We start from the raw sequence: 27907 nt of genomic DNA on the forward strand, positions 1-27907 counted from the left end.
GCAAAGTGGGGACAAGGACACATCCCTGTTTCACCCCAAGTTCAATTTGGATGTGGTCTGTCAGTTCCCACTAGCTGTCCCAATAAACCTTGGCATACTTTTTAATATGTAATTTGCTTATTAGAACTACCAGATTTTTAGGAACACCGATTTTCAGTAGCACTCTCCATAGTTTACTACGCAGAACCAGGTCAAAAGCTGCCCTGAGATCAAATAAAAGCTACATATACCTTTTCCTTTCGTAGCCATACATATTTCCAGTGGAGAATAGCGAACTTAAAAACCTGGTCAGAAGTGCTGATATTGGGTCTGAAGCCCGCCTGAAGGGGAGCGCTGACTTGCTTTTTCTCAGCCCACAATAGAAGTTTGTCTAGGACCTGCCAAGCAAAGGTTTTCTGCAAATGATCTATAAGGCTGATTGGCATATAATTTGAGGGTAAACAGGGGTCTATGTTCTTATAAACTGGGATAACTTCTGCTCCCCTCTAGGAATCAGGTATTGCCTGCCCACAGATTTATAAAGGTCACTGGGTATATTGTCAGGGCCTCTTGCAGTGGCTGCTTGGTTTAGCTTGCACCACAGAGTTATTGACCATTAGACCACAAATCCAAACTTTCTTTCATTTTTTCTAAAGAAGCTGACACAAACCTGAACTATCACATTTGTACTGGCTGAAGGGGAGATTAAGTCTCTTGGTTAATGATTTAGATTGAAAGCTGTTGTTTGCATACCTCCAACAAATGTGCATGTTATGATACTGTTTTGCTCTTATTTTCTTTCTAGTTCTAGTACTGCCTTTGTATCTTCAAGAACCACAGAAAACAAACTATCCGGCAGATTTACAAGAAACAGGTGCTTCAGCAGTGATGCTCCAGTTTTCTTGCATCGCCCCTGCCCCACCTAATGACACCATGGGTGCGCCGTATTTACAATACGATGCACCATGGCAGTTGTTAGGACAAAAACATCAACATTTTTTATGTTATTGTTGTGCTTTGCTGCACTAGCCTCAAAAATGTTGACGCTAGTGCAGCAAAGTGGAGGGAGGCCGATTGATTTTGATGGGTGAGTCACTTTAACATCTGCTCTTGCTAATGTGGTGTAAGGAGGCACTAGGGGCTTGTAAATATGCCCCTATATTTAATGAATGACAAATGCAGATCTAAGTTTAGTATTTTATGAGGTGCATTGCTCAGTGTGTTTCTTTTAGGTCTATAGTCTTCCAGTATGCAAATTCTCACATTTGTAATAGTTTATTTGTGTTTCCTTTGCACTCATAGGATTTCTAGTGAACTCTATCAAAGTGTCCTTGCAATGGTCTTCTCCATCAACAAAATCAATCAAAACCCCCATATTTTACCCAACACCACCTTGGGATTTCGGATTTATGACTCTTGCTATTCTGTAGTGGGGGCTATTGAAGGAACCCTGTTGCATCTTTCAGGAGGGGAGGAGACCATCCCCAACTACAGTTGTCAATCAACACCCAGGCTGGTTGGCATCATTGGAGATGGCCCTTCAACATTAGCTTTATCAATGGCCAGACTACTTGGAGCAATGACATTCACTCAGGTATAGTACCCGTCAAGTCTATCACAAACTAATTATCAAGTCCAGATTTAAAGTCAATATTTAGTCGAGTAAAGCTGTCCAGTGTGGGTCTGACGAAAAGATGTAGGAATTATAATATTTTAATTACCTTCAAAATTAATTTATTTCCTCACTTAGAATGAAATATTTCTCTAAATAGTCTTTTTACTCAGCCTTGAATGACAATATGAATAACCTGTATCCCTTTAATTGCCACACTTTCTGTAACATTTACACCATGAACACTCAGATGTTATATAGGTTTGCAGATATGTGTGGTACATGCCTTTTCCACTGAGTGCAATACTCACTATGTTCCCCCTGAATGGTTGTCGATCACATTTGCTTATGGTTTACCTGACACATTGCTGGAATTGCCTACAAGTGAAACTTATCATCAGCTAGAAAATCTGTTATATATGTAAGTGCCTAACAGATGCCCTGCACCTTCTACTGCACCTACTAGAAAGCACTTCACTTGGGAAAACCTACAATTTCAGCCTCAAGTCATACGACCTAGGCCTAAAAAAGTTTATAGAGATCTGACTCGATCTTTTGATTTAGAAATCAAAGCGCTGCAGGCATCCTACTACACCGCTAGGATTGAACAGTCCTCCCACTCCCCTAAAGAGATCTTTTCAATTGTCAAGGAAATGACTCAGTCTCCCTCTGGCAAAAATATGACAGAAGGCTCCAAGGAACACAGCAATGAACTATCCTGCTTCTTTCAAAAGAAAATATCTGATATTCAGGCAACTTTTCCTAATAACTCTATCAATGTGGATAAGGCGGTCCCGTCCACTGACGATCAAGTTTCTCGAATCCTATTTTCAGCCTTTCATCCTATTAATGAAGAGTTGGTGAATAAGCATCTTCATACTATAAAATCTGGGTCCCCTTTGGATCCATCCCATCCTTCTAACCTAGCTCCTGATCTGACGTCGTAATGCAGGTTTTAAGTAAGATTCTTAACGACTCTTTGTCCTCTGGGCACATTCCCCATCACTGGAAACTGTGGTCAAGCCCCTGTTAAAAAAACCTAATCTTGACCAAACTTCACCCGGCAATTACAGACCTATTGCTCTTCTCCCAGTTGCATCTAAAATTATGGAGAAACAAGTTAACTCCCAGGTGTCAGACTTTCTGGAGAATCACAGTCTTCTTCATAATACTCAAATGGGTTTTAGACCACTCCACAGCACCGAATCTGCCCTTCTGGCTGTCACAGAAGACACTAGACGCTGCTTAGATGCAGGTGGACATGCAGCCATCATTCTTCTTGATCTGAGTGCTGCATTTGATACTGTGGACCATAAGACCCTTCTACGCAGAATCACTCAAATGGGTTTTGAAGGCATCTGCCTTAAATGGCTGTCATCATTTCTTGATCAGAGGACATTTCAAGTCCTGGATCAGACATACTACTCAGATATTTTCTCCCTGACATGTGGTGTTCCACAGGGCTCGTCACTGAGCCTTACACTCTTCAACGTTATTATGGCCTCATTGGCAAAGATCGTGGAACCCTATGGGTTATCACTTATCTCCTATGCTGACAATACTCAATTGGTCTTTTCTTTTTTTACTGACAGTAATTCGGAATTTGCCATCCTCTCTTCATGCCTGTCGGATATTGCTGGTTAGATGGCTGATAGCAAATTAAAATTAAATGATGAAAAAACACAGGTCATGCTGATAGGGAATTCTCTGTGCTTGCAGTCCCCTATGTTAGCCCCAGCAAGACTAAACAACCTCCCCTCGCCTAAAGATATCATTAAAAGCTTAGGCTTTTGGTTGGACACACAACTTACAATGGAATGCCATTCAAAGAAACTTGCCTCCTCTTGTTTTTATGTCTGGAGGACCTGTAGGAAAATCTTCATATTTCTGCCCATTTTAGCCAAAAGGCTCATTGCTCAGGCGCTAAATTCTATCTCAGCTGGACTATGGGAACATCTTATTCATGAGTTCTCATAAATATGTTTTGAAGAGGCTGCAGGTGGTACACAATGCTGCCGCCCGTCTTTTGATGGGCACTCCTAGACATCTTAAAGCGAAACCCGCTCTAGCCTCCCTTCAGTGGCTACCCATTGAACAGCGCATCAACTTTAAAGCTGCCTGCTTTGTCTACCGAGCTCTTCATAATACTGGTCCGGCCTTTCTTAGACAAAATATAACCCCCTACTTTCCCCAACGCCTACTTGGGTGCTCTTCTGCATCTCTGATTAACATAACTCGGGTAAAGAAAGGAAGATGGGGAGGTAGATCTTTTGCCTTTAGGGTAACCCATCTATGGAATTCTCTTCCAGCTGAACTTCGCTTAGAAGACTCTGAATTCTCTTTTCGTAAACTGCTGAAGACTTTCCTGTTTCCTCTATAGGGTGCCAGTTTTGTCTGTTTAATTTGGTTCTGCATTGGTGCTGGGAAGCCTTTGGGCAGCCATGCGCTCTATAAATTACTGAAATAGAAAAAATAGAAACATGAAAGAAGAACACTCTGGAACTGGCAACAAGTTAGTTTGCTTTGAGTAAACTGAGACCATTGAAATCGTTTATGTGTGAAAGTAATGTTTATTGGTGGTTTTACTCTCTACTAGACCTGGCAGCCTTACGGTGGTCTTCCCCCAAATTTTTGTCTGCCTCTCTCCATTTTTCTGACCACGTTTTTCCTGATTTCAGAAGTCTGTGCATTTTACCACTGCTGAACAGTGCTAAAGTGCTTGTGCTCTCTCCCCTAAATATGGTAATATTGGTTTATTCCCAATTGGCATATTTAATTTACTTGTAAGTCCCTTGTAAACTGGTATGCCATATGCCCAGGGCCTATAAATTAAATGCTACTAGTGGGTCTGCAGCACTAAATGTGCCGCCCACACAAGAAGACTCTCAAATCTGTCTCAGGCCTGTCTTTGCAGAGCCTGTTTGTGCAGTTTACTGCTACTTGGACATGGCATTTAAAACCCCTAGCCAAGCCTTAAACTCCCATTTTAATACATATAAGGCACCCTGAGGTAGGTTCCAGTAGACCACAGAGCAGGGTGCTATTTAAGTAAAAGGTAAAACAGGTACATTTATGTTTTGCATATCCTGGTAGTGAAAATCTCCCAAAGTTGTTTTTCACTACTGTGAGGCCTAGTCCTCTCATAGGCTAGCATTGGGAGTTTCTTAATACACTTTTAAGCTGTAATAACTGATCTGAAAGGAGTAGCTGCATCATATTTCATATCTTTGGAATGGCAATGATACATCCTCTTTAATGGTAAAGCTGGATTTAACATTACTTTTTTGGAAATGGCACTTTTAGAAAGTGGACATTTTGCTGCCCTCACAGCTCTGTGTGACTGCAGCATGTCTCCAATACACATTTGGATGGGTGACAGCTACACTTTGTGCAATCCTACTGTACAGCCACAAACACAGGAAGGCTAGGGGTGTCTGAGTGGTCATCTGCATTCATCTGCATTCAAATGGCCTTTCCTGGGCAGGAAGGGAGGAGGAGGGCTGACACTTGCATCTGAAATAGTGCCTGTCTCCACACAAAGGTCTAATTACCCCATACTGATGGTCTGGAGTGAGGGTTGAGAAAGAAAGGATACTTGTGACCTTCAAAAACCCTTCTCTGAAGTTACCCCCACTTCAAAGGCACTCCACCAGATCAGACACTTCTGGACCTACAAATGGACTCTGTCAGAAGAACTGCTGTGCTGCAACAAGGACTGTTATTCTAGTGGACTGCTCACCTTGAAGGACTGCTTTTCTGCTGTACTGCCCTACTATCTACTGCCCTATGACTCATTGAGGGAGAGCTGGGCTCTGCCTTGCAAATGATGTGATCTCGAAGGGCTTGTTGGCTTGCCTCTTATTGCTTGAGACTCAGGGATATGAAAGTTTCTTCCTCTTCTCCTGTGCTTGGTTCACTGGAAGTGGACCCAGACACTTACAAAGAAAAATTGACGCATCTCCAGTCTGCTTGAACTAATGCATCGGCCTTATTGCGGATAGTAAGACAAGCGCATCACTGTCTGGACCAATGCATTACTATCAAGAGCCCAACGCTCAGAGCCGCGCATTACCATTGCAGCAGCTCATAATTGTCAACGCATCCACTTGACTGCGTGGAGAAACCTGGCACATCGCCCTCAAAACCAGCACCTCTCATCTTGGCACCCTGTCATTGGAACCAACGCACAGCATCAGCTTGACTGCAGCTCCGGCATCAAGGCATCACCCAACGTATCGCTTGCCCGAGCTCGGCATCTTGCTGTTGTGACCAGGATCAAAATATTCTGTTCATCAGGCCTGGGTGGCTCCTGTACTCAGCCCAGGTTCCACTGCATTCAGCTTGAACTGTTAACTTTGCCCTTGTCCAGCACGTCTCAAGTAAAGCACTATTTGCTTTAAGCGCTAGCACTATTTTATTCTTCTAAAATTCATATTTTTACTTCTACTCACTGTAATTGTGTCATTTTGGCCTTGAATTATTTATAAAATCATAACCTATTTTTCTAACCTGTTGTGGAGTCTTTGTTCTGTACCCTAGGCAGCCCATAGGGTAGGGTCCTATGTAACTAAAGGGTAGGACGTGTAATGATAAGTTTAGAAGTCCTGGTAGTGAAAAACTCCCAAAATGTGTTGTGGTGTTTTCACTGTGTTACTGTGTATGTATTGCACAAATACTTCACACATTGCCTCTTGAAAAGGTCTGACTGCTCCATGCCTTACTACCAGAGGGTGAGCACAGGTTATCTTTTAGTGTGTATCTTACTTACTCAGACCAGAGTGGTGGTCCCTAATTGGCCTGAGTGCATACCCCTGCTAACTAGAGAACCCATTTCTAAAAGACAGTAATTCCTGGAGCTTCACGTTGGTTGTCACTGCGGCCTGACTTTTCTGTAGTGCAGATCTTGCTTTGCCAAGTCATCGCTGATGAAGAGTAAGGTTCCCTTGAGAATCCTGTTGGTCATTGTTGTGGGTGACAAGACCTCTGTGTGAAAGCACAAATGGCGGTCATTGGGTCATCTTAAACTGGGGACCTGTCGCAAGTTCAGGCAGCTCATGATGGAGTGTGGGCGGGCCACAGGGACCAGGCTAATCCACTGAAAAAGTTCTCTCTCAAAGTCCTGTGCGAAGAGTTCAGTTCGCAGTAAAGGAGGCCGCCAGCAACAGGGAGAGAGTTGTGGATTAGTGTAGCTCAAATATCCTGCTGGGCATCATGGACGTCGTTGCTGGAGCTTCAAGTTTGCAATCACCGCAGGATGTTGATGCTGTGGTGCAAAGTGCAGATACTGCATTGACGATTGTCACAGGAGAAGAATCAGGTTCACCGGAGAATTGTATTGTCCCAGGTGACAAGATCTCTGTGCAAATGGGCAAGTTCATAGTCACCAAAAGCCAAAAACTTCAGGATTTTTCTCTTTGCTTCAGGGGAGTGCAGGGAATCAGGGGCTCACTCCAGAAGAAGCCACCAGGGCTCATGCAGATCTATTTGAAGGTCTTGGTAGGTCCAGTTACAGCAGTTCAGTTGAGCAGTTCTAAGGCAGTCTCTGGAGCTGCTTGTGCCTTTGTAGCTCTGAGCAGAAGGTCAGCCAGTTGACCCTTTAAGTCACTGATGGTAGCCTGAGATGAAAGGAGCCGGTCCAGTCTTTCTTCTCAGAGAGCAGGACAGGCCTCAAGCCCCAGGGCTGTTCTCTGGCAGCAAGGCAGTCCTTCTTCTGTGATGTTCACAGGTTCAGGAGTGTACTGAAGAGTCAGTCTGGGGTGCAATATTTATATATGGTGCCTGCTTTGAAGTGGAAGAAGCTTCTAGACTTCCCTCCACATCTGCTTCTGGAATTTCCTTTCTTCCCCTATCCAGACTCCACGGGGTTTGGAGTGACAATAGGCTGGCAACAAGTTTTTTCTGAGTATGCTGGAGGCACGGCCTTTGAAATTTAATTAATTAATTACCTCCCTAGGTTTTTAGAGAACTGCGAATCATTACAAAACAAAAGGTCCACATTTTGCTGCGTAAATACTCAATGATTGTTAAAAAAAAACTGCAGCAACCTTCTTCAAGATGGAGACCAGGCCTAATTGAGACCTAGCTAACAATAGGCTAGAAAAATGCATTTCTAACCATCTCAGTGTTTTTGTGATAATTGCATTAGATTCATGTTAATAAGCAGACATGATTCAAAAGTTCTCATCGCAGCAATAATCCTAGTATCTGGAATTCACGTTGGTGGCCACTTAAGCTCACTCAATCCTCATATTCTTGTAACCTTAGAACACAAACCTTTTGACACTTCACTCACTTTTAGATAGTTGATTTGCAAAGTCACCAGCACACACGTTTTCATATTATCGATTCTTTATAGTGACCTGTTTTCTTCCCCTGAATTAGAAACAACTGGTAATGCAGGTTCTAATTCTTTAACCCTTCATCTAGTGTAATTCCCTCTATTGTAGATCAACATCTGCAACAAGTGTAAAACTCACAGGACTGCCTTATCATAGAGCTTCCACTAGGATCTCTTACCATTTCAGTGATCTTTCCTGGCTTCTGTGGCCAAACCCATTCTTTACAAGGCTCTCGCATTAGCCTTTGCTCTAATCATAGCATTGCCCCTCTTTATATTCAGCGGTATCTTTGGCCATAAAGACCAGGCAGATCTCTCCCGTTCTGCACCTTCTTTTTCCTGCAGGGCATTTACTTTTCCATTGTCGGAATAACTAACAATCATTTTCTCACCGTGTGGCTAAATACTGCAAAGCGTTTCCCTCAATGTGGTCAGTTGTTAACCAGCTTCTTTGCTGTCACCTATTCAAAGCCTTTGTGTTAGGGGATACAGTAACCTAAACCTATCAGCACCTATTTACACCTACTACCTTAAGTGTTAGGATTCCCCTTGGTTAGACCCTAATCTACAATGGAAGTCAGGATTGCTTTTTGGTTTCTGGATACTGGTCACCCTTGACTTGGAAGATGAAATACATTGAACAGTCACAATTTGCTGCTGATTGGTTCCTCTGATACATGAATTAAATACAAGAATTAAATGTAATTTACACATTTAACAATTTCTTCACAGCGATGGCAAAAGTAACTGTCAGATATGGACATAGAAAACAATCTAAATAGAAATAGTAGATCAGGCACAGACACAAACAGTTATGATAAATTAACAACTTGTATCAGGCACCAAAAATTCAAAAAGAGTGAATTATAATGTAATTGATGTCTGCTATTAATTTCTTCTCCCTTTCAAACACCTTTCCTTCCTTCCTTCCTTGTCTCCTTCCTTCCTTTTCTTTATTCAATCTCTCTGTCCCTTATTCACTTCCTGTTTCTATTTGTTACCCCAAATCTCTCCCACAGATTGCCTGCCCTCTGTTCCTTCATCCCAGTCTTCTTCACTTCCTCTATGACTCATGTCCTTTATTGTGTTCATAGGTCTGAATTGAAGGAAAGAGGCGCTGCAACAAGTGCAGTGCCACTTTTCTTGCTCCCCTTAGCGCCCCCCCTACCACCACCATGTGTGCGCTGAATTTAATATATGGTGCACCATTCCAAAGGGTAGGGGCAATAGCATCAACATTTTTGACGCTACTGATGTACTATCCAGGATTAGCGACAAGATTTTGGCAGGCATTAAAAATAGCTGCTAAAAATGGCACAGTGGAATCTTTTAAAATCCATGGAGCCTTTTTTCTGGTCCCCTTGCAGGTGAACGCCCCCCTTGCATACATTATGCCTGCGCCAGGCATCATATGGTTCAAGGGGTTACAAAGTGGTGCAATGCATGCATTGCACCACTTTGTAACTATGGCAGAGTGAATTTGGCCTCATTGGGCCATGTTAAAGTCATAAACAATCATGCTAATGTGGCGCAAGGAGGCACTGGCCCTTCATAAAGTTGGGACATGGTTTCTTATACAGCTAAAGGCCTTATGTCTTCAAGCCTATTGCAATGTTAGTCCATCTAACTGAAGCTGAACGTAATAAAAGGGAAAATCGCTAGTTTTATAGTTAGTGCAATAACCCCACCTGAAATGTGGTATATATATATTTTTACTAATGAGAACCTTGCTTTCCTTTTAACAGATCAGCTATGCTGCTGCACTTCCAATGCTTAGCGATAAATTCCAGTTCCCAGCTTTTCTACGAACAGTGACCAGCCTCTCAATCCAGCCTCTTGCATTGGTGCAGTTATTGCTCCATTTTGATTGGACATGGATTGGAATCCTGACCTCTGATAATGACCTTGGCCTCCAGGGCAGTCAAGTGCTTAAGGATGAGGCAGCAAGGAATGGCATCTGCATTGAATTCTTTGAGATTCTCCCCACACAAATCACTCAAGCTTCCTTATCCCACGTCATTGGTATCGTGAAAAGATCCACTGCTAAGGTGATTGTGTGCCACACCTATGCAATGCCAATCACATCAATTCTAAAAGAGATATCAATGCAACAGATGTTTGGAAAAATCTGGATTGGGGTTACAATGTGGGTTCCTTCTGCAGTGTTTTCAGAGAGAGACTTATGGGTTACATTGAATGGCACACTGGGGTTCGCTTTGCAGAGTGAGGACATCCCTGGATTTACAGAGTATCTCTTCAACAAACAACCACTAAAAGACACTGAGGATATTTTCCTAATGAGTGCATGGGAACAGTTTTTTAGTTGCAAATGGCTAAACACATTAAATGGAACAACAACTGGGAACATGACAGAAATGAAGAAGGTTTGCTCTGGGTCAGAAAAGATGCAATCTCTTGATACTTCAGTGTTTGATGTAAATGATTTCAGGTTCCCTTATTGTGCACATGTCGCTGTTTATGTGTTGGCCCAGGCACTGCATGATCTGCTTCACTGCAAACCACAAGAAGGTCCCTTCTCTAACGGGTCTTGTGCTGATCCTATGGATTATCAACCATGGCAGGTGAGTCAGACTGTGTGGATGTGGCTTTGTTTTTTCATCAGTCAATGCATATTACTCCTCAATTAACTCTTAGTTAAATCCTTACTTCAAATCAGTTTCCTCCTTCTAGTTCTTAAATAATGAGTTAAGCCACCTCATCAGATCAACTGCTGTCTAACCCACCCAAATGACAACTAAAATCATCACATAGGTTCCTCCTCTGTAAAGACTGTGTTTGAAGAGCACCACATAAGCCAATAAGCGCTCTGTGCTTAATTTCTGAAGATCTACCAAACATTGCCATAAGTTGACATGTTTTAGGAACCTGGAAGAGGAAAATTCAACAAGAATATTTATATAATTGATAAGTGATAAAGGAATAGTATCCTCATTATCATCATCCTCTTGCCTCTCTCTATTCAGTCATGAAGATGTAGCAAGCAAGTGGATTTATGTTGTTATGTTATGTAGACCTGTAAAGCACGGCTAATCACCCATGAAGGTATCAAAACATTAAGTAGGGGAGGCCTGAGAGGGAAGGATGAGATCATGCCTGTTTTTCCATGTCTTGAAGTTCCTTTGGAATCCATGAGTGGGTGAGGTTCTGAGGTGTTGCAGAGGTCGTTCCAGATCTTGGCTGTGAGGTTTGAGAAGAAAGGTCCTTCACTGCTGGCCACCTTAATGTGAGGGAGGTGTGCTTTTGCCTGGGATGCAGATCAAAGGTATCTTATGGTCTGTTAGACGGTGAGGCGGTGGTTGGAGTATGCTGCACTGGTGTTGTGGTGCACTTTATAGGCATGGGTGAGTAGCTTCAACTTATATCTTTACTGGACTGGGAGGCAGCAGAGATTGTTGAGGTGTGGGGAAATGTGATCATTTTGCAAGAGTTCAAGAAGAGTCTGGTGGCGGCATAGAGGGTGGTTTGGAGTCTGCGTAGAACATGGGCTGGGATTCCGAAGTAGAGGACATTTCCGTAATCATGTCTAGTAGTTGACTGTTCGTCTAGAGTTTAGTGGGATCCACTTGAAACTCTGGCATATCATCTGCAGGATGTGAAAGCATGATGAGGCGACAGCTTTGATCTGTTTCCTCACGGAGAGGTTGATGTCTGGGATGATCCTATGATTCTTGTCATAGTCTGTAGCGGTCGTGGGGGGACAAGTTCGGAGGGCCACCAAGAGATGTCCCAGGTTGTTGCCAAAGTTTAGGACTACAGTTTTGTTGAGCTGGAGGCTGTTGTTTTTCATCCAACAAGTGACATTGTTCATGCAGTTGGCAAAGTTTGCTTTGACAGTGCTGGTTGAGTCAGTAAAGGAGAGGATGAGGTGTGTGTCATGCTGTTGATGCCATGGGATCTGATGATGTCAGCAAGGGGCTTCACCATAACGTTGAAGAGTGTTGGGCACAGTGATCCTGAAGGGACTCTGCAGATGAGTTTCTTGGGTTCTGAGGTATAGAGGGGAAGTCTAACTCATTATGTTCTCTCTGTGAGGAAGGAGAATATCTAAATGGAGGCTATTCCGCAGATATGCAAGTGCTGAAGTTTCTGATCACTGAGTAGTGTAGGGACCGCATCAAAAGCTGCAGAGCGGTCAGGGAGGATGAGTGCCGCTGTTTCAGCTTAGTCGAGGATGCTTCTGACGACATGGACACAATGATGTCTGTTTCTGTGCTGTGATCGATGGAAAAGTCAGATTGAGAGATGTCTAGTAGTTGGTGGAGTCCAAGGTGTTCTGCAAGTTGGGGACTGATGGCTTTCCCCATGACTTTATCTGGAAAAGGCAGGAGCAGGATGGGTCTGTAGATACTAAAGATATTGGGTTCCACTGTTGGTTTCTTCAATAGGGCGTCGACCTACATTTTATCAGCAAGACAGGAAGGTGGCAGTGGTTATGGAGGTGTTGATGATAGTGGTGAGTGCTGAGGAGATGATTATTTTTTCCAAGGTTGTATATGTACTAGGGGCATGGGTGTGAGGAGGCTCCTGAGTGGATGATATTAATCAGGGTGGTGGCCTCTTCATTGGTGAGGGGCTTCCAGTTGCTTAGATGCTTTTTGATGATAAGGAGGTGTCCTGCTGTATGTTCATATCAGTTATCAAATGTGTTGTAGATATTGTCAATATTCAGTTCGAAGAAATTTGAGAGGTTGTTGCAGAGTGCTTAGGATGGGATGGTGGTGTTGTTGGCAGCTGTGGGGTCAGTTAACTCCTTGATGATGGTGAAGAGTTCTTAGGCAATGTTGGGGCTATCTTCGAGCCTGAGAGTTAGAGCCTTTTTTAGCTGCATTTCGTAGTTGTTGGAGGTTGAGCACAGCTTTGTATGTGTGTCGTGAGGTGGTGTTTTTGTCAAGTCTCCATTTTCTCTCAAGTTGTTTGTAGTGGTGCTTGGCCCCCTGAGGTCATTTGTGTTCCAGCTGAGTCTTTTGTTGTTTTTGGATATCTTGTTTCTGGTGGAAGCGGTGTGGTTAGTGTAGTCAGCAGCAAGCCATTTATTCAAGAGCTTGGTGTCAACATCGAGGATCTATATGTGGTTGGGTTGACATTCCTGTAGGGTCTTGGTCCATTTTCCTTCAGATATTTTGACCATGTGAGCAAGGTCATGTGTGTGGTGGTGATCCTGTGTTTAGAGGAGAAATTAGGTTGGGGTGTGGCATTCTGGATGGGTTGGTTCTTGGATGGGCTGGGTGACTTAGCATTTGTAAATAAGATACAGTATTGTCATGAAGTTGTGGATGAATGTTTTCTCCCAGTTCTTAGCCTCAAATATGATCAGGATCTACACTGCACGGAGCATGGCCAATTTAGAGGTCAATGACTGGTCAATATGAAGAAGAGGCACCCACTGGTGCAAAGGTATGATTTTGAAAAGGAGGGATCCAGATTCACTTGGACATATGATAAAAGGTCATACAATAATCCTTCTTGATGTATGTACACTTGAGGTCAGCAATCAAGGTCAACTCTGTATAGCTCTTCCCCCTCCTCCTTTTTATTATTTTCACTATATCATCTTTTACCATGTCTGATAAAACAGGAGTCTGAAGAGCAAAAGAGAAAAAATAGAAGGGAAAGCGGTATATGCCACCTCTTCCTGCCCCAATTCCCTGTGTCTCTGTCCTCCAACAATTCCATTAGGGTTGTGTTTATCAATCTCTAGGCAGACACTCCTGTGAAGTAAAGGAGTTTCAGCATTCCTAACCTGCTTTCTCATAGTAAAAGGAGAATTCCTCCATTTCGTTAAGTACTTCTGGTATATCAGACTGTGAGGTGCTTCCAATCTTTCGCACACACACGGACCATGTAGGAAAATCTCAAGCCACCAGTATGAGGTCAGCTCTGTGGGACCTGTACCCCAACCAATCCAAAATCATAAGCAAAGGCTCATGGATTGGACATGCACATGCCACACAATATAATCAGCCGCTATGTAGTTTGCAACTCAATGGACGCAGGGACCAAGCTTTACTATCATTAGAGGAGGCATGCAGCCCATGGACCATGTATGGAGAGTTGAATAGGCCTCCAGGGGAAGCCCTTTATATTCACACTGCAACCAGTAGATTTAGCATGAAACTGTAAGAAGTATACCTCCAATGCCTCCTTCACTATGCAACGTAATCTGGAGTTAGTCGCCTACAGGATCCATAGATGCGGAAGCACCTCTGTTGGACTGTAGCAACAGCAAAACCCCTCCATAGCCAGGAGAGCATAACAATCATCATCTCTATGAACAGCAAAAGCAGTGAAACTCATGAAGCTTTCCATTCTGCAGTGTGGATCACATTTCGAAGGCCCAGGCAGGAAGACATTTAATGGTCATACAAGAAGCCCATTACCATCTCTATGTCAAGGACATGGTTAAACTATAAAAGTAGGTTCCCTGACCCTGAGGTACTTTTGGGGGATTGGTTGCAAGCAGTAAGGCAAACATGGCAGAAAGTTAGCAGGGGAGAGGCCACATAGGACAATCACTTTTTATGGGAGTCAAGAAGCTGGGAACGTGGCTCAGATTGAGGGGGTCATCTCATAAGTACCAAAGGACTGGGAAAAGAAAATTAATAAAGAGTGAGTCAGAATATGTTGATAAAATCAAAGCAAACTTATTCTTACAATTGCTGATATTTCAGCGAATTTCGATTTCACATCACGGTAAAGATCCATATACTATATTATCTCTCTATGACATTCTACTGTCCTCAAGTATTGCTTTCACTTTATGCTCTATCAATATCTTCATATTTAACTCTGACATTGTATGTTATGTTCTATATACAGGTGTTGCACTACGTGAAAAATGTCCACACAAGAATCCCTGCTGGTAATGAGTTCTTTTTTGATTCAAATGGAGACTCCCGACCTTTTATGGATTTATTAAATTGGCACATGACCTCCAATGATACTAGCAGATTTGTGAAAGTGGGGACCTTTGATGCCAATTCTCATCCAGCCCTTAAATTAGAGAGTCATAAGAACTCCACCAAATGGGGCGGCAAACTGACTCAGGTGAGCACAATTTTGTATGAACAACAGAAACACTTTCCAGATTCAGCTATCTAGGTTACAAGTTAATGTTTAGTTTAATTGAAACATTTTTCTGCCAGACATATTAGTTGTCATTGACCATTAGCACACCTCTTTCACTGGCCAGTGTTGGTATGTATTAATTTTGTATTCAGTGACTCAGCAACCCACAGAGAGCCATCACAAGGTACCACATTAGGCTAATCTTATGATGGTGCTTACTTTCCTTTGTGTTTGTTTGCTTTTGTCACCCTAAGTGCGCCAGGTTTGCCTAAACTCACTATGGCACTGGATTCAAGCTAGCCTGGCTGACGAAGGGTGATACCCTGAAACCAGTCCTAGGATGCTTGTTTCGGGTCAAGAGAGGACCTTGCCTGGCAGTTCGGGCTGGACTGTTCCCATGGGGAACAGGGTCAAGACTGATTTTCATATGGATTGGCCCAAACTGGGGTGGCGTGGTGAGCAAAAGAATTGATGGATTAAACCCGGATCTGTGACTGGGGATTAATGTTTGATTGGTTCTGCATTCCGTGTGTTTGTTTACTTTCCTTCCTGCCACCATAATACCCAGATACTTGTTAAGTGCCACTCTAATCTTAAGACCTCCGAATGTGTTAACTTAATTGCATCCTTCTCAGAATACACATGCAGACTTTCATATGTGGCTTGGAGGGTATCAAGGTGGAGTACTCCACCTGTTTTTTAACCTTGGGCTTAACCTCCTGCTGATCCAATAAATTTATGACAAAAACCTTGGTTTTGAGCCAAATTTATTTTTATCTGCTCACCTTCCTTTGTTGATCTTGTGAGGTGGCACTGCCAGCCTCTCTACTTTTCAAGGCACTTAAGGAGTGAATAAGATCTCCGGTAAACAGCCCCCATTTACTGGGGGCCTTTCAGACATTGCAGCGCCGGTCTGACGAGGAGCATGCCCAATGATGAAGCATGACATCCAATTGGATGTGTGAGAGCTCTTGCTCCTAACAGTAGGGTTACCCTGTGTCTTCTTTCTTCTGGAACAGTGTACCTTATACTTCTATACTTGTATGTTTTCTTTTCCTAACCATTTGGTGCCATCATCCTGTGTCCTGGGTCACATGACTGTGATAAGCATGGCTTTTATGTATTCCTCCCAGATAGTGAGACAAAAGGGGGCTAGGTGTTGGCAGGATTGTCCCTCTGCCAGACTGTGTTGGGCAGATCTGTTCCCTGCCCTACTTACATTTCCAAGGAGCTCCCTCAGCACACTCACAAAGAACTTGAAAGGCTGGAAAGCAGTCTTTTGTCAACCTAGATGTCTTGGACCCCAGGCAGGGAGGAAGAACATTCCAGAGCTACCTATTGGGGAAAACTCTAGGGCCCATATTTATATTTTTTTAGCGCTGCATGTGCGCAATTTTTTGATGCAAAAACGGCGCAAACTTACAAAATACAATTGGACCCTCAGTCCCCCTCTGCAGGTCACTGCTGGACCTGCGAAGGACCCCCAGAAAGACTACCTTGTCCTTCAGAAAGAGGCCCTGCTGCTTTAGGCTTTCTTTATACTTCAGAGGACTGCCATGCTGTTAGAATCCCGCTGCTTGAAGTCTGCCTTGTACCTTCAGAGGATTACCCTGCTGCTTGAGGCCCACCTCGCTGCTTGATTCCAAGACTATCAGAATGACTCCTAGGACTATTTGGCCCATGTTCTTCGCTACAGGAACATAAAAGCTCCAACAACCTGAAAAGCCAAACCTTGACCCTCCTGAAATGCGCTCAGCCCTCCTTGTAGTGCCCACATAGCCCTGGACCCTTACCAGTGGTGCTAAAGGTACCAAAACAGCCCTTCAGACTTTCAACAAAAAGTGCTCTACGAACTGACAGGAGACCAGGACTATCCTTCTTGCTGATCTGCCCAAGGTGCTGAGCCAGATGGCCTGACTCTATGATTTGTTACCAGTTGTTTCAATGCAAAATCAATATGCTCATTCAAGAGCACCCAGATTGTCCAGACTGCTAGCTTCCTATCCCATTCACAACCATGGAAGCCAGCTGTGTTACACAAATAACTGAATGCTACTGTGCAAACCCAATTCTGAATCTCACTACTGAGTACTAATGTAAGAGATTGGGTTTTTGATTGAGGGAGATGAAGACCCGTCCCAAGCAAAAGCTGCACTCTCTATCTGGGTAAGCCACCAAAGTCACTAAATTATCCTGTGCTAATACTCTGATAGCTAGGCACAAAAGCAGTCAGGCCACAAATATACAGAAGCAACTTTGATATAGCTGTTGCACATCACCTTACAGGCAAAGGTTAATTGGCGCTCAAATGCCCATATCACATCCATTGCCACGGAGTGCAATTTCAGACCCCGGAAAAACCAATGAACCTATTCCAAGAACTACATGAAATTCAGAAATGGGGCACTCCAAATGTATATCCACTTGTTAGATCATATGAAATTTCTAGCCATATTGTGAGACATTCTAATCCGTATGTTTAGAGAATTTGTAATAGAAAAGGTGTTCCTTTAGTAATCACCAAAGTCCAATCATTGATATTGTGCTCGGTTGGTGTAGGAAATTGCAGCACAGGGGGTATGCATGGCAGTTTCAATAGTGCTGCTGAGCTTCATGGCCCCACTGCCCTCTGGATGATGAAGTTCATGTAGACCCAGTCAGTACTAAGGTGCACCTAGCTCAGTAGCGGGTGTCCTGTGCAGTGGGAAAGTGTGGCGGTTTAAAGAGTGCTCCTGTGCTTTAAGGCCCCACCGCTTTCTGGATGATGTATTTGCAGAAATCACCACACCTCAAAAGAAACAGAATGAGATGCAATATATTTCTAATGATTACTTAAATAAATAACTTTTGTGTCCAGATCTGTCAGCTGCGTGTGACAATTCATGCAGATAGAGCAATGTAGCAGTTCTGTATAGAATGTGCACAGACATAATCTCAATGCGCATCTTCGATCTCTGACACTGACTTCTGGAATCAAATTTACAAAAATTTACAGGCATGATTGTTTTCATGCAAGACAGGATACCTTCCTGTACAAAAACAGTCCACAATAGGAAATTGTTATTGTGCAGACATAGAAAGTGGAACTAACAAGTACAAACTAAAGATTTTCTCCTCGTTATGCCATGCTCTGGAAGGTGTACCGATTCAACACAATCCCAGGTTTACAAACCTTTGAAAAACTGGAATTGTGTCACATCAATGGGTGACTGCACGGGAAGGCCCGTGCTCCACCCATAGAAGGTCCACTAGAATGAAATGTGATGCTGCACACCACAAACCACTGCTTTTGTTACATTTCTTTACAAAGCCACAGAAAGGAGCATAAATCTCCCCTTGGGTGGCTTTGTAAGTCTGTATTAAGAAATTAAACTCCTGAACTGCTCACGCACAAGATGCTACGCATGGATGCAGCCCATGAACGTACTTGCATGGAAGGTTATTGAGTTGCCATTAGAAGAAGCCACTTTACTAAGTGGGCTTATTAGGGATGGATACTCAGCACAAAGCATGTGACATTGGAAGTTCAATTACTATCATTAGATACATGTTTTCCTCCTAACAGGATTGTCCAACAACAGCCCTTTATGTGATTTCAACAAGGCCATCACTTTGACTTATACTTTTGAATTTGCCACTGTGTTATCCACAGAGCCCTTTGGTACAAGAAATTTTTTGCTCAGAAATTTGCTCAGATTGCACAATTATATAAACTCATAGCTTTTTGAAGCATGTCACTTTATGCTCTGTTTAAATAATTGTAACAGATGAACGTTGCTTTATTTTAAAGAATCTCAGATACTGAGAACAGAACTTTGCAATTTTATTTTATGTTTCTTATGTCTCAATTGGTTTTAATGTAATGTTTTTATTAACCTATCAATACATTTAATTAATTCATTAGTGTGGAGATGGGACGATAAATGTGACTCCCAAGGGTTTAACACTTACCAGAGTAATTCTTATTTCGAAGTGTGGGTATTAAATTTGCCATCCTACAAGCCTAGCACATTCCCTAATATTGTTTATTTGAGAGTTGAAATATTAAATTTGACAAACTTCCAGATTCCAAAGCTATTCTCTATGTTGCTTAATTTGGAATGGAAATACATTTGACCCATCGAGAGTCCAACACTTTCCCACATATTGCTTAGCTTATTTTGGTTTGGAGTTGGAATAGTAAACACCCCACTCCCACACACTGTTCTGCTTTCCTACATATCTCATATCGGAGTTTACAGAACCTCTCTGGAATGCACTTCTGAGTTCAAAGAAGACCTTTATTGTTGTTAATTCTCCCCACCCACAAGTTCTTCAGAGACAAATTAGTAGATTTCAAGCACAAAGTAGTCGCAGCAAGAAAACAAAATATATCACAGTACTTCTCAGTTGCAATGTACACAGCAAATATATGTATGATTATAGTATAGCAAAGCATAAAAGTCAAATTCATCACCGTTTGGGCAAGTAGGGACCTATCTTCAGCTTCATCATTCTGGGTTCTGCAAGTTGATGACTCCGGTCAACTGCGAGAAAGAGATTATCTACCCAAACGGAGACTGGCAAGTGACGTCTAGCTCCAGCCTGAAGTCAAGCAGATTCAAATCTAACTCACTGTAGCCCAGAGCCATCCTTAAAAGCAAACTCAGTGTGAGATTTGAACGGCCTTGGAGAATGGCCAGTTCTCCGATCCATTCCGGTCTCAGACTGGATTGCGAGGTAAACACAAAATCTACGTGCTCTTATCAGCTAAGGTCTGGTGTGAAGAAAACAGCTTGGTTCATCTTGTGGAAAAACACAGCTTGGAAAAACACAGACATCTAATGTCTCAACTGCAATGTCTAACTCCACGTTAAAACCAATAGGCAGCTAACCTAAATATCAAACGTAATGTCTAATGTCATGTCAAAGCCAATAGGCAGCTGAGCTGAATACAAAATGTAATGTCTAATATCATGTCAAAGTCAATAGGCAGCTGAACTGAATACAAAATGTAATGTCTAATATCATGTCAAAGCCAATAGACAGCTAAACTGAATACAGCATGTCAAAGCCAATAGGCAGAATACAGAATGTAATGGCTAATGCCATGTCAAAGCCAATAGGCAGCTAAACTGAATACAGCATGTCAAAGCCAATAGTCAGAATACAGAATGTAATGGCTAATGCCATGTCAAAGCCAATAGGCAGCTAAACGGAATACAGCATGTCAAAGCCAATAGGCAGAATACAGAATGTAATGGCTAATGCCATGTCAAAGCCAATAGGCGGCTAAACTGACTCCAGAACATACAATGTGCTACTGGTGAACATTGAGCAACTAATATGCGCAGTGGTGAAACACAAAGTCATGGGTCAAACACAATTAATAGCATCACACACACATACACAAATAATCTAAATCTCTGCCCTTGATTGCCTGGATTGCAGTTGGAATAGTAAATCTGATCCCCAGATTCTGGAACTTTTTCCAATGCTTTTTTTCTTGAGGTGGGAATAGTCCACCTTACCCACAGCCCCCCGAAAGTTCCAGTGTTCCCCTAAAGGTACATAATTGGTGCTTAATTTGAAATGGGGCTAGTATACCACTTACCACAATGATGCTTAATTAGGAGTGGGAATAGCATATCTGGCCCGGCAAGGATTCCAACACTTTCCAGACTGTTGCTTAGAGAATAGTAGTTCTTTCGCCACTACAAAGAAATGCTAATTTACTAAAAAGATAAATGCATTACAATTCTTGCTTTACGTTACTGTAGATTTGTAAGAAAATATTATATATGTATGCATTATTTATTAAAAAAATTATTGTCAGGTAAACATATATTCGCAAAAACTAATATAATGTATTCAATTGATCTACTTTTTGTAGATGTCAGTTGTTGCCCATTGGTTATAATATTTCAGGAGTTCCAGCTCCAATATAGGAATAACAATAGCAGTAGTAAGTGATGAAATTGAAGGGAACAGCTGATGCACAGGACACTTCAGTTGCAACAAACTCTCTCACACACAGCAGCTCCTTTCCATGTCTCTACTCTGCAACACTCTATTGGCTAGGATGGTTAAAGCATCACATATATAACATTGTGCATTCTCAGTTGTGATAATGAAGGCACGCTGTGTCCAGCACGTACTCAGGAAGGCAACAGCTATGGTTAACAAACAACTTGGCTATACCAGTACATTTTGTTTCTAACCCATACTGCCCTGAAACCACTTATATCTTAAACCATGTATCACCTGCTCAGATTCCTCAATCTGTTTAATTATTCAAGCTAAGATTCTGTCTTGTTTGATTTATGGGGTGGAGGCATATCCAGGCACAATTGTCCCATTTTCCACATAGCCCATTGGACTCTCTTCAGATCCAACTTTAGTTTACGTGCAATCACTGTTCATTGACAGACTCTGCAAATGGGAGATGGCTGCTTGATTTAAGGAGACTTGTTTGATAGAAAGGTCATTAAGTAACATTTATGTAACCTATGTTACGTTAGTCTGTGTACCAGAAACATGATTTTCAAGGTCTACAGGAAGAACCACATCAAGGGCCTCATTACAAGTGTGGTGGTTGTGTTGACAGTCGGACTGCCACACTCCAGGCGGTTCCACTGCCCAATTACAACCCTGCCAGGCAGACCCACCAGGGGACCACTGTTTCCGTCAGGAACATTGTTCAAGACGGGCTGACGGCAGTCTTGGTTTATAGTCAGCCAGGACGGTGCTGAACTCAGTGCTGACAACCTTGTGTGCAGACGGTGTGTATTCCAAAGCTGCTGGTTGGCCCGGTCTGTGCTACAAGATAGCACTCGGCTCTTTTAAGGGAGCCATATGCTATCTTGTAGCCCTGTTCCCACTGGACAGACTGGAGGGAACGCTCTATTATAATGTTCCTGACGGTCAGACCAGCGGGAACATTGTAATAGGGGAGGGGAACGCCACTGACATTGTGGCGTCCTTCCCACCAGTTTGGCGGTCCCATGTTGGGATGACCAAACTCGTCATGAGGCCATCAGAGACAAGTCCTCCTTTAAGGATATTGTTCTGAAAAATTGCAATACATTACACCATTCAATTTTCTGTAACTACGGTGATTGCTAATGTAGTGAGAAAGCACAGGTCATGTTTACGTTATGTGAATTGGCCCCAGAATTCAAGACCTGAGTAGACACTATTGTTGGAATGTGGACTATTAGCAGATGCAAGTAGGTACTTTACAGCTAGCAACAAGGCCCCAATCACACATTAGGTCCAGTAAAGGTCTCAATACATTATTCCCTTCTCAACCCTTGGTTGCTTGGCTGCGAGCAGACAGGCTTAACTTAGGAGACAGAGGTGTAAAGCATTTTAAAACACAGGTACATTAAATTAATAGGACATGCAACACAATAAAAATCCCCCATTACCGTATGACATTAGTTTATATTTCTAAGATTAAAATGACACTGAAACAACAAAGATTCAATGTAGGGAATTTTTAAAGATTAAAAGTAAAACTAGTGTTTGGAAGCAAATAGCACCCAAAGGCTTAAAAAAGGTCACGCTAGACTGAGACACAGTCAAGAGTTCTTAGACGCCCGCAAAGTAACACTTTTACTCTTACTTCCATAAGCATTTCTTGATGCAGGAAAGTGATCCACAACTCCAATCCAAGGTTCCAGAATCTCTGAGTTGCTCCTTGGGATGTTGTGACTACAATTCAAACATTGCACCTGCCCACATCCTTAAGAGTCCACTAAAAGCTGCCCAGCTGGTCTCTTCTGGTAGGAGTTGATGCAGGTGTCCCTTTGCAACTCCTTTCTACCTGTCGCTTAAAGAGAGTCCACTCCTGAAACATTTAGAAGCAAGGCAAAGTCCTTTTTGGGCTGCTGGTGCAGTCCTTAACAGTGCAGTCCTTTCTTGTGCTGTCCAAGGGCCCAGCGGGGCAGTCCTTCTTCTTCTTGTAGTTTCCAGGTGGGGATCTGAGTTGCTGGGCAACTCTGCCATATTTATCCAGTGTTCCTGGGTAACAAGCAGGGGGGGAACCCATGAACAATGGGGTGCAGGGTGCCGCCATCACGTGTGACCCCTTTCTTCAAAGTGTGGTATATTTCTGTCTCAGGAAGCACCATTCCTTCAAAATCTAAAATGGAGAAACCTTCTCCTGGAGGTTAAAATCTCACTAAGCCATTCAATTGGTGTGGCTAGCTTTCCTTAACACTCCCCTCTCCCGCCTCTCTGCTAATCTAATTACTGGGGCTCCATGTGGCTGAGATAGCAGGAAGATGAGGTGAGTCTGTGTCCAGTTATAACTGTCATTCCCACTTTGAAGACGAGTTTGGCTACCCAGACCCCTTCCTGCCTTTTGCTCTGTAGCTTGCAGATTTCCACCCACCAGATGTCCCTTTGTCTCAATGAAGGCCACTTCACACCTCATTAAGGCAGCTTGGCACAGCCTGGCAGAGGCTGGCCAATCAGAGAAGAACTGCTGGAAGGCTGGATTTTGCATCAAAAAGCAAGTTATATAACAAAACTGCTTTTCTGTGATATATATAATAAATCAAAGAGTGGCAGGTTGTTGGATTTATTTTAACTATCATTTTAAGTCCAAGAATGACATTTTTAGCTCTTTCCTAGCAACAGTTATACTTTAATCAAATATTTCTATGATAGCCTATGAAGCTAATGTACTACAGTTGGAAAAACAAATGTGGCAATTCTTCACTCACCAGGGCACATAAAACATTGTTTATAATGTCCCTGCTTATAGTGACAAGGCGCCCTACCCCTGAGGCACTTCGGGGTACCTTAGGGGTGAGTTATATGTAAAAATAAGATATTTCACAACTTTTGGAAGTATCTTTCAAAGTTGAATTTGCATATACATTTGATCTAAAAGTAGCCTGCAAAGCAGGGCTGGCTTTTAAAGTGGCAACCGGCTACACAGCAGTGCACACTTAAGTGCATTAAATCAGCTGGGCCTCCAAGGCTACATGTCCTACCATATACTACGGACTTACATCTAGGTTGTCAGTACCAATTGTAATTACACCAAATTACCCTGTACTTTTATGTCAGAGCACAGGCCCTGGGTCTGATTAGCAGAGCCCAGGGCACAATCAGAGTCAGAAAGCCAGCATCCAGTGATCTAAAATGGGGCTTAAAAGTGGGGACAGGGGTGCTGCAAAAAATCCTGGTCTTCTCGCAACTATAATCCCTACCAAATTCAAAGAAGCATTTTCAAAGTCAGTAGGAATGGGTTTAATGTGAAAAAGTTTGCATACCAGACATTAAGGAAATATGTATCCACTATTGGTGGCAGAGTTGGCGGTGGGGTTGCGGTGATGGTGGTTGTGTGGTTTTGGTATTTTGTCAGTACTGGTGGCAGTAGCTCGAGTGGTTGTGTAGTATGATTGGTAGTGGTGGTATTGATGGTGGCAGCAAGGTGAAGCTTATATTGGTGTTATTATTTCGATAATGTTATTTTTGGAATTGTTGGCATTGGCAATGGTTGTAGTTTTGATGGCAAAGGTGGCATTAGTGATACCAGTGGAATTAGTGATGATGTTACATCTGATGGCATTGGTGGTATTGGTGGTATTGTGATGGTGGTTTTGTTGTTGGTGGTTTTGGTGGTTGTATTATTCAAGATAATGTTGATTGTAGTGAAAGTGGTGGTATTGGTAGTGGTCATACTGATATAGATATTGGTTTTGGTGACATTAGGGATATGTTGGTATATACGAAGATTGCATTTTTGAGGTCTTTATTGTTATTGTGTGGTATTGTTGGTGCAGATGTATTGGTGTGGTATTGGTAGTGGTGATGCTATTTGTGGCAGTGTTATTGGTGTTTTTTGTGATAGATGTATTGATGGTGATTTGGTATGGACTATGTGATAAAGTTGAGGTCCTGTTAAAGTCAAACCTGATAAAAATGGAATTAGAAATTGAATGCCACAATAAAAAAACATTAGTTTTGCTTAAGACTATAGGTGTGAGATAAGGAATTCAATGTGATAAAAAGTGTGATGTGGGGTTTCTTTTTTCTATATAAACTAAACCCTCATGCATTTCAAAGCAACTACTCCTTAGGAGGGGAAGATTATACCCAATGGTCAATAGTATGACAGTGAGAGACAACTACTCCCCTGGGCTATCTAAGATGTGATTGACAATGCCTCAAGCAATATGCTGAAAGAGTCCACTCCAAATACACCTATGGTTGTAGGGGAAGGGGGCTTACCCAAGCCCAGTCTTTGTATGTGGCAAGCCGACGTCTTGCAGACTGCAGCACTGTCAGCCCAGAACTAGTAATACAAATGTAAACAAGTGTAAACATTTTGTGAATAAACATCATGTGACAATGAGTAGCAAGTGGGTTAGTGATAGTTAACTATTTTTCAGTTTGCAGTAACAAACTATTACCCTCACATGTTGTCATCATATATATAGCCTCTTTCTTACCTATGCTCAACTCAGTGAAAAGAACAAAGTTATATTTAAAAAAAAATAGAAATGACCATAAAAAGGTGGTTCCCTACACCCAAGACCACTATATAATGCCATAAATCACTCAAAAATAGATTATTTTTAATACATGTTGTCTCATACAAATAAGCAATGAAATATGTAAATAAACTATGAAACATGAAACCTGAGAGAGCTACACCTCAAGCAAATAACAGGATTTGCCTTGTGCTTGAAAGAAGTCATTAAAACCCTAAATGATGCAGTGAGGAGTAGGAGGAGTGAGGAGGTCTGGCAGGGGAGTACCAGGTGATGAGATGATTGAGGTAGCTGGGTCCAAGGTTGTTGGAAGGCCATTTGGGCATGTACGAGGACTTTGAAATTGATCATCTTCTCGACCAGGAGCCAGTGGAGTTCTCTCAGGTGTTCTGTGATATATTCTCAGTGGGGGATGTTCAGGACGAGTCTGCAGCTTGCTGAGGTTCTTCTTTGTGATTCCGGCATGGAGGGCGTGGTGTAGTCAAGTCTGCTTGTGATCAGGGAGTGTGTCACGTTTTGTGGCAGTCGTTTGGGATCCATCTGAAGATCTTCCATAGGATCTGAGGGTGTGGAAGCTGGGGGAGGCAATGGAGCTGACCTGTCTTGTCATGGTGAGCGCTGAGTCGAGGACTACGCCAAGGTTGGGTGTATGGTCTGTGGGGGGCTGGCAAGTGTTTAGGGCCACCAGGAGTTATCCCAGCCTGAGGAGGATGAGGATCTCGATCTTGTCAGAGGTCAGCTTAAGGCAGCTCTTCTTCATCCAGGCGGTGACTGCTTCCATCCCATCTTTTAAGTTCTTCTTGGCTGTTGATGAGGTCAGGGAGATGATCAGCTTAGGAGATAATATTCAGACTGCAGTTTCTGACGTTTGGGCAAGTGGGGTCATGTAGATGTTGAACAATGAGGTGCTCAACGAGGATCCTAGGGGTACTCCACAGCTGATTTCTGTAGGTTCTGACAGGTGTGACGGGAGACTGACTCTCTGCATTCTGCAGTCAGAAGGGAGTGTATGAATCGAAGGGCCCTGATGTGTATTCCTGCTGCATGGAGTCTGGCACATAGGGAGTGGTGGGACTCCTTATTGAAGCGAGCCGATACGTCTAGTAGGATGTGGGCTGCTGTTTGGCCATGATGGAGGAGAAAGCGGATGTCATCTGTGGTGGTGAGCAGGGCGGTCTCTTCTGAATCCTGATTAGGAGATGATGAGGATGTTGTTATCCTCGATGTGTTGGCGGAACTGATGCTTTCAGTCCTTGGGGAAGGTGGCTGACTCTAGGGAGCAGTTGATGGCCTTCCGGAGCTCGGGTGCAATTGAGGCACTGGCCTTGTTGATGATGTAGACCGGGCAGGGGATGGTGTGGTCTCCGGAGTGGATGTTGCTCATAACGGAGCGAGTTTCCATCCAGGCATGCAGGAGCAGTGGGGGTTCGGTGGGTCCTGTTGGGGCGTTGTTGCTGAGTTCTGAGAGTCTTGCAGTCTGAAGCTGTCGTAGATATCCTTGATTTTTCAATAGAAGAAGGTGGCTAGTGTGTTGCAGAGTTACCAGGATGGAGAGATGATAGTGGTCTCAGCTTGTGGTTAGGTTGATGTTTTACCCATAAAAAAACATAGAATTTTAGCAGTTACAGTTATACTTATAGATATACACATGTTAAGAAACTATAACTTGTGGCCTAAATTTACTTTCAGGCACGAGTTATACTTTCTTTGGACGAGTATAACTATAAGTATAACTATAACTGCTGAATTACTATGGTTTGTATGGGTAAAACATCAACTTAACTATAATGTCCCTTTGTTTCTTTCAGTGAATGTCTGTGTTTTTTAATGCACATGTTAATATTTGTGTCAGTTTGTGCACACCAATCAGGGCCTTGTTTTACCCCAGGATCTCTGGAAGATCTGAGGAGGATCCTCAAATCCATGGAGCAACCTAAATAAAAGGTACCCCTCCATGTGTCCTATGGGGTCTGGACACCTCTATCCTGACCCCTTATATGTTTTTAGACTTGTTTGTCCCACCCCACCAGGCAATGTGAGAAACAAAATGCTGGGCAGAACTTTTCTTTCAGGTTGCGGCCAGCCAATCAAGGCCTTGCTTTTCTACCAAATCCACAGAGAATCCGAGGAGGATCCACGGAGGATATGCGTCCCCATATATACAAACATGGTTGTCATTTATTAACTAGAAAACTACTGAATGGATTTACACCAAATAAAAAGGCTTCTTTCTGGACCAAGAGCTACCTTTCGCCAAATTGATGTAATTCCATCCACTGGTTCTGGAGCTATCACTGTTCAAAATCCATATATAAAAAATGAATGGGGAAAATGCGTTTTGGAACCCCCCATTTTTTCTCAACCCTTCTTGACGTATTACCCCAAAACTTTCCAGAAAGCAAC

This window comes from Pleurodeles waltl, chromosome 10, assembly GCF_031143425.1.
Source record: "Pleurodeles waltl isolate 20211129_DDA chromosome 10, aPleWal1.hap1.20221129, whole genome shotgun sequence".
Lineage (NCBI taxonomy): Eukaryota > Metazoa > Chordata > Amphibia > Caudata > Salamandridae > Pleurodeles > Pleurodeles waltl.